Here is an 8,747-nt window from a genome sequence, read left to right as displayed (position 1 = left end):
CTCCTCCTCTGCTGCAGAAACCCTCATCCACGCCTTCATAACCTCCCGACTGGACTATTGCAACAGCATTAGTCCCTTCCCTCCACCGACCTCAAAAAACTTCAATATGTCCAAAATTCAGCTGCCCGATTACTCACCCACTCCCGCTTCAGAGCCCACATCACACCCATCCTTCAGCACCTCCACTGGCTCCCCATTCAGCACCAAATCCACTTTAAGATCCTGCTCATCACCTACAAAGCCCTCAATATAACCTCGCCCCCTCTTACCTGACAGACCTTCTCAAACGGCACTCCCCATCTCGCCGCCTCAGATCATCAGATGCCAACCGCCTGTCCCCTATCACTAAGACCAAGCACCGCATCTTGGGGGACAGAGCCTTTGCCATCGCTGCTCCCACTCTCTGGAACTCTCTCCCTCCATACATCCTCAACTCTGACTCACTTCAATCATTCAAAAACCACCTCAAGACCTACCTGTTCCAAAAAGCATACCACACATGACCTCTCCCCCCCGCCCCACCTCTGTCTCTGTTTTTATTTTTTTTATTTAGTGTTTTATTTTTTTCTTTCTTTAGTTTTCACCTTATGTAAAGCGACTTTGAGTACTAAGAAAAGCGTAATATAAATTCTATGAATAATTACTATTATTACATTCATCATAGACCTGCACAGCTGGTCAGAGTGCTGCAGGCAGAGGAACATTATATAGTGAATAGTACAAAAACATGTAGGCTTTCTTGCATCACAGTGTAAAGCACTGAAACATGTCTAAACAGAGCGTGTACTCACTGCGACATTAGTATTTGGGTAGGGCCTTATTAGAAATGAGCTACATTATGTGGTAGAGCTTCCATGTCAGTTCTAAACAAAGGGACCGTGAGGGCAGAGATAATACGCTTTGTTTTAACAAGGATTTTATACATCCATCCTTCATCTTGACCGCTTATCACATTCAGGGTTGCAGGGGGCTGGAGCTAATCCCAGCTGACATAAGGAAGAAGGCAGGGTACACCCTGGACAGGTCGCCAACCTATCACAGGGTAAACATGGAGAGACAGACAACTATTGCTGCACACACTCACACCTACGGGCAATTAGGGTTAAATTACAGTCACCAATTAACCCTGATGAGCATGTTTTTGGACTGTGGGAGGAAGCCAGAGTACCCACAGGGAGAACATGCAAACTCCGCACAGAAAGGCACCGGCCGGAACAGGGATTCAAACCAGAGACCTTCTCGCTGCGAGGCAACAGCGCTACCCACTGCACCACCGTGCAGCCCAGATTTCATACAATACCACCTAAAAAAAATTATTTATGAAATATTCCCGACAGCTGCCTCTGGCTTCATCTCACAGACGTGTGATCAAAAGCTGTGTGGACACCAGGACTTGTAATTCAAATTAAGTAGACCTTAAATAGACAAGAACAACTTAATTTCTTCTCGAACTTAATCTCACTGAAGCTTCTGCACTTTAAAATTGTGTCAGTGTTTACCCTGTAGGCCCAGTGGTACATTCTCTTTCTTTACTCATTCTGTCCTGTACACGAGTAAGTAGCTAAGATTCCCCTTCTGTTTTTTAACTTTCAAACAAAGCACTCACTGTGAATCTTTTCAGTTCAGTAAAAGAAAAGCACTCCCAGTCTGTGTGCTGTGGATTTCTTTGCCTGACACTGTCCCACTGACAGCAGAATAAATAACTGTCTCCCTGATCGTCATATTTGCTGAAGTCATATTGAAGCATTAATAAAACTTTCACAGTTTCATGACAGGCTGAAAAGTATTTACAGAAGGACAAACAGTAGGTTATGACACATGTTTTACTTCATTTGTCACGACGGAGGTAATAAATTGAACTTTGTCATTGTTTATTGTCATATCATTTCATATCCCTTTTAGCAGCCTTTATTAAAGTACATTTTCCACCAGCCCACAATGGTTGTGGGTAAAATACCACAAGCATGACAGACTGAGGCTGGTGCCAAGCTGTGGAAGGCCAAGCAGTGAAAACATTTGTAGACAGCAGAAATTACAGCTTTAATGTTGGAAAAATGACATTAGGAGTAATTATGAGTGTATATTATGGTTATGGCAGAAACCATGACTGTGATATTCAGGCTAATACAGTTGGTGCACTGGGTCACTCAAAAATGTCATAGGAGCTTTAGTGATTTGGATGCTAACAGATTAATTAAAGTGTAAGTTTGCCAAAATCATACGGGGTTTAGATTTTAAAAATAGCCGCTGTGGCAGATATTAAATCATGTTTGATTCTGTGTTCACCTCTTGTCACTAGTGGTGGACAAAGTACACAGCTTTATTACTTAAGTCAAAGTATAGATCCTCCTGGTCAAATATTACTCCAATACAAGTGAAAGTTGTTCAGTCAAATTATTACTTGAGTTAAAGTGCCAAAGTACCTAATTTTAAAAATACTTAAGTATTCAAAGTACTTCTCAAAAAAATCTAAAAACGTTGTATTTTCAAAATACATGAGTGCAGTAAAGAATACATAGGAGTACATTCAGTTACATTCTGTTTATCTAGAAACCATTACTTGAATTCTCTAAAAACTAAACCATGGAATAAAAACAGAAACTAAGTTACTCCAAGAACAGACAACTTAGTTTGAAATGTTCATCTGGAGTTAAACAAATGTTACGTAGCTCAACACGCTCTCTCAGGTTGGACAGTGATGGTTTGTATGTTTGGGCAGAGTGTGAAACAGGGAGAACATTTCAAACAACACATATCAATCTTCATTTCAAAAACCTCTAACACGGGCTGAAGATATGGACATGGGTGCTCAGGTGGAGAATTCTAGCCATCATTACCACCTCTACATGAACTGCCTGATCTGAGTGAAATCTGCTCTGTGTTTGCTCCACGTTCAACCGTGGAGATGCAAGATATACAGGTACGACTAAACCACTGAGACAAACAGAACTACACAAACACAGTTTACTGTCGTAGGATCAGATTTAAGAAAAGAGAAGGAAATTCATGAGCTGACTTCAAAGCAAAAGCAGTGAGTAACTAGAGCACTGATAGAAATGTAGTGGAGTCAAAAGTACAACAATTGTCTTCTAAATGTAGTGGAGTCAAAGTAATAAGTTCCCCAAAAAATAATACTCACGTAAAGTACAGATACTCAAAAAATTTACTTAAGTACAGTACTCAAGTAAATTTACTCTGACTAAGTTCCACCACCTCTTCTCACACACTCGCTCCAGGAGATCAGGTTGCAGAAGGTGAGGATGCTGCAGGCCTTCAGCAGCCTGAGCATGACCTTAAATAGTGAGTGTGTGAACGAAAAAATAACCACCGAGGAGAACGTTAAAGCTAATGCAGAAACAACAGTTCAGTCATAAAGCATGCTAAATCCTTTTATAACTCAAAATTCTTATTCTGTTGTCCGTGCATCCGGCCCTTTGTAACCAAACACCATTCTTTATCTTTAGAGTGCCTCAGTGTTAATGTTTGGCACAATCATGTAAGCTAGCTGGCTAATTTTCTCAAACAAAAACCTTTTTGTCCCAAGTTCTTCCGCTTGTTGGGGATTGTTGATGTTAGCCAACTCTCTTAGCGAGTCCAACAGGTTCGAAGATGTCTTTTGAATAAAGTAACCACTGTTTTCTTTGGGAAAATGTAAAGACCGACAATTATCCTACACAAACATTATGCTAGCCTGTTGGACAGTTGAAGAGAAAACTGGGTCATAATGGGTTTAAGAAGCATACAGTGTTTGGGAAAGTAAAACAAAGGCTGGGGAATGTTCACAAGTTGCACCAATAGAGAAAAATATCTTCACTTCACACAGGTTTTTGTCCACCTTGAGAAAATGATACACTAATGTCAGAATAACATACTATACCACAAACTTGCAATTTTCAAAGTTGATGAAGTGACAAAATGAGGTGAGAAGATGGAACTATTGTGAAGAGGGTTTTGTCGTGTGAGACAATAATCAGACAGCTCTAAAACTCCACCAACTATGTAGAAAGCCTGATTTACATTCCCAACATCTAACAACTGCAATTAACAGAAAACATTCCCAGCATCACATGAGGGAGTCATTGTCCAAAAGAGTCCGCAAAATCACAAAAGCTTCCAAATGTCTGTGACCTGGAACAAATCACGACAACACTGCTGTATCAAAGTCCTCCTCTCACGCAGCTGTGGGGCCGAGGTGAGCCAAACCATTAAAGTCTTCAGCTAAAACCAAAAGTCAGGCCTCAGGCACACAGCTTAGTGAAGCACCTCATGATCTTAAAAGGTGATATTAAGCTGCCTCTGGTTGTGAAGGTCAAGGCCTTTATAGACCTCTGGGAAGGAGAGCGGTCTGGTAACCAGCTGTCCTGCAGAACTTCACCTTAAAACCATTTAAGTCTTCTTTGTAATTCTCTCAGCACCCTCTCTGATCGGTTCCTTATTGTCACTTCTGTTAAAAAGCATTGTTTAAGTAAGAGTGTAGCTTTAACCCTGCAATACAAATCAGCAAAACAAGTTAATATGTTTATTAATTCAATGGTAGACCTGTAGGTGGCGCTACAGGCACTAGGTAAAAGAAAATATCAAAAATAACTCACTAGGGTAAATTATCACTACCGCAACAGGTCTCAAAGTGTAGCGGTATATCAGATGTGTGTTGCGAAGGATGAGAGTCATAGTTCATGTAAGGAATGTATTAACCTTTAAATTGATCAAATAATAATAAACCAAACTTCCAAACAATTAACATTTCATGTTGCGGTAATGAGAATCAATTTTGTCGAACACAGGGGATGAAGAGGGAAATTTTCATTTTAAAATGTGAAAATTGAAGAGACTTAGCTTACCTTGGATCCATCTTGTAGCTTCTCTTCTGTGTGATGCATCATGGGAGATTAAACTTTATTTTAAAAAACACTGTAGTCTCTACAGGATCATAATACAGGTTGCAGAGGATGAGAACTACATCCACAGACACCATGTTTTTCCACCAAAAAAAATGCAATCTGAAAATTAAACTGTATGCATCATGTTTTACTTTATTAAAATACATAATACACTATATGCATTTTGTTTTAGTGTGAAATTTTGAGTTTATTCAATCTAGAATGCAACCAAAGATCCATTAAAATGAATGTGGACGCATTGCGGTAATGAGAATTTCAGCTCAAAATGTATTAAAATGCACTAATGATTTACTTGTGTGTGTAAATCACACATTGTACAAGTAAGAGAACAACATTATCTTTCATATCATGTTTTTTTTATTTCACTAAATTGTGACTTTTATTTCGAAAAGATCATGGCCATGATATATCATTAGTTTCAAGAGACTGAACAATAGAATGCATGTTGTAAAAAAAATATATATATTTTCAAGAATTTTCTATGTTGAAGTGTTAAGCCTCTGGACATTTGGCATGAAATAATTAAAATGCTTATAAAGCATTCACACATGTCAGAGTTAAAGAGCCTGTGAGGAACATTGGTTTGTGCTGATTTGGCGCCCCCTGTGGAAAAAGCAGGACCTCTAATCTCTTTGCTGATTTGGTCCCTTACATGAGTGAGTAGTGTTTTTATTTTGCTGGAATGTGTTCTGATCCTGTAGAGATCTGATTCTCTCCTCAGTGATTGGTGGTTTTGGTCACATATGGAGCACAGCTTCAAAATGAATGATAACTTTATTCAAACACTTTTAAATATGCACTGAAGTATGCATTCTTTCACTCTACTTGGTTTATTCTGTGCACTCGTGTAAGGACAAATTGTCCAAACACTTGCATGGAATGCTGGGAGCTCAGTGCCAAAAGGACACAAACAAGAAAACAAGCACTAATCAGTGTCTGAAAACCAACCTCTAAATGTTCAACATTCCTCCCATTTTCTAGCTAAAACTGCACTTTCAAAATGTCATCCTGTGGCAAAGAGCTCAAGAAGAGCACAGCTTAAAAATATGAATGAGGTCTACTTTAAGGACAAGGGCACATGACTTCTCCTCCTCTTCGCTTCATCACCCAAAGGCAGAACCTGTAATCTTAGAGAACCATGAATCTGGAGAGGAAGGTCGAACAACGTACAGGGAAGCTTCTTGAATTTCTCTCTGCAGCTCTTTCTTTTGTTGCCTCTTCACTGCCGTTTCCCAATCTGATGTGCTTCTTCTCACGCTGCGAGCAGGGCGTCAATTATCATTCCAAGCCTTGGCCTGTCAGGGCTCTATAAATCACTTCTGCCTCACCTCCTCTGCGTGGTCACACTCCTTTGTTTCTACTGTAGGCATGATGGCAGGAGGCAGAAAATGAGAAAAGCATGGTGCTCAATCATCAGCAGCTGGTGTTCCTCAGTGTCATCCATGTTCTTCATCAGAGGTCCCAAAGCCATGCATCAACTCGTGGGATAAAGTTGAAATATAACAGTCTGCAAAGCACAACAGGCTGTTGTTTTGTTACATAAATATATCTTTATAACTTGGATGAAGAAGTTGAATCAAAGCCATGCAGCAAGTTGCCATCTCTTCACATGCCTTCTGCATTTGAGTGATATTAGTTACACTCTGAGGACTACTTCCAAAAATAATGAAGGATCCTGCAGCCCTCACCACCAAATGTTTCCAAATTAAGTCCCATTACCGCTAAATCCCCACTGGCTTCCCTTTGGGGAATCTGTCGGCTAGTTTACTCTTGAATTTGACGGGTGCAGCCGGAAACCGTAATGTTCAAGCCATGCTCTTTAAATTCCCGTAACCATGGAGCTGTTTTCCCCACGGATGAGTCTCTAACTGCAGCTTTGACTGCTCATTTGTCTTGCTCAAAAGCCATTTGAATACTCCTCTAAAAGCTGAACCACAAAAACATATAATTGCACGTAATTTGTCATTGATATTCCAGTTTTGCCGTGTCATAAATAAGACAACGTGCACAGAATGACTGACTGGCAAATCGATTGTCAATTATTTGAATGTTTTCTTTGTTGCTTTCCCCATCATTTACCAAAAGAGGAATGACTTGAGTTTGCATTTTAAATATGCATTACAGCACCAACACAGCAAGACACCAAGGCCTATGCAGCAAATTACTTAAAGTACATCTTTCCTGACCAAGACGGACATGTTTAGCAGACAAGTTCCCCCACAGTTCCCTCTGTGGCAGACCAGAAATAAATGCAGCAAAAACAAAACAAGTCAAAAACAAATTTCTTGCTTGGTTCGATCTATTTTAAAGGTCTGAGCAACATTTCTCTGCTTTTTCTTTTTGTCATATTAAAGCCAAAGATGTAGGAACAGATGCATCATTATGAGCAGTACACAGTCATATCAAGGTAAAGCCAGGACCAACAGTTTAATGAGCAAACCCCTGTTGTGACAAATAAAAATGAGACTTATTCTGAGGCCTGATGAGCTTCACATGACGGTTTGTTGTAGCTTGGATCTCAGCAAACGAGTTAATAGGCAGATACTGACATCTTCTGACAGCTTGATGGATTGCAGCACTGGTTGTGGTGAGGAGATACACTACCAGTCAAAAGTTTGGACACACCTTCTCATTCAAGGATTTGTATTTATTTTAATTTGGCAAACACTGCAGATTAATACTGAAGACATTAAAACTATGAAAGAACATATATGGAATTATTGAATGAACAAAAAAGTGTTAAACAAAGCAGAATATGTTTTATGTTTTAGATTCTGTAAAGTAGCCCCCTTTTTCCTTCATGACAGTTTTGCACACTCTTGGTATTCTCTCAGTCTGCTTCATGAAGTGGTCTCCTGGAATGGTTTCTAATTAACATGAGCCTTGTCAAGAGTTCATTTGTAGAATGACTTGCCTTCTTAATGTGTTTGAGACCATCAGTTGTGTTGTTCAGAGGTAGGGTTAGTACACAATGGATAGCCCTATTTGACTACTGTTGTAATCCAGATTATGGCAAAACCAGATTATTTCATAGTTTTGATGTCTTCAGTATTAATCTACGATAAGGGGCCGGGCGAGATACATTTCACTATTTTGTACATTTTAATGCTTTTTCATTCCAACATTTGTGAAAGAAAAGTATCACATTTTTGGGAAAGTCTGTGACTAAACCATCAAATCTGATAAAGGTTAATTAAATGCTGAGCCACAGCAAAAGAGAAATGGATTGGAATCATAAAAGAAACATATGGTAACCCTAATTTCTGGGGAAAGACAACTCATTTTGATGCAGCAGCTCCTCAACATATAAATAAACTGTATGTATGTTTCTGGAGTAAACCAGCCCACTGTAGTGAGTACCAAAAATATCAAAAATTGACATTGGAGTTATTTTTTGGACTTTAATTTGAAATGCAATGCACAGCATGTAAAACGTGGTGGAGCTGCTGTATTTTTGTTGTTAAAATATTACGTTTCAACCAAGTACTGTATGGTTTTGAAACTTTTCTATCTTGTCAAAAAGGGCATACAGTAAAAAAAAAAAAAATCTCTGAAATTGTAGGGGTGCTTGGATTCAATTTAGAGGTGCTTCAGCCCCCAAAAAATGGGCTAGAAACGCCTATGTCTACAATGTTGAAAATAATTAAAACAAATAAAAACCATTGAATGAGAAGGTGTGTCCAAACTTTTGACTGGTAGTGTATTGTGGTAGTTTCAGTATTTAAAACTATTGCAGGTTACAAAAACTGTTGTAACATGTTGCAGAGGCAAACAATGTAACATTTCCAGAGGTCAATCTGAACAGATGCAGCTATGGGTTCAGCATTTTGAAGTTTTTTTGTCAAC

Source organism: Notolabrus celidotus, chromosome 11 (genome assembly GCF_009762535.1).
Source record: "Notolabrus celidotus isolate fNotCel1 chromosome 11, fNotCel1.pri, whole genome shotgun sequence".
In the NCBI taxonomy this organism is placed as follows: domain Eukaryota; kingdom Metazoa; phylum Chordata; class Actinopteri; order Labriformes; family Labridae; genus Notolabrus; species Notolabrus celidotus.
Note: the sequence above shows the minus strand (reverse complement) of the source record.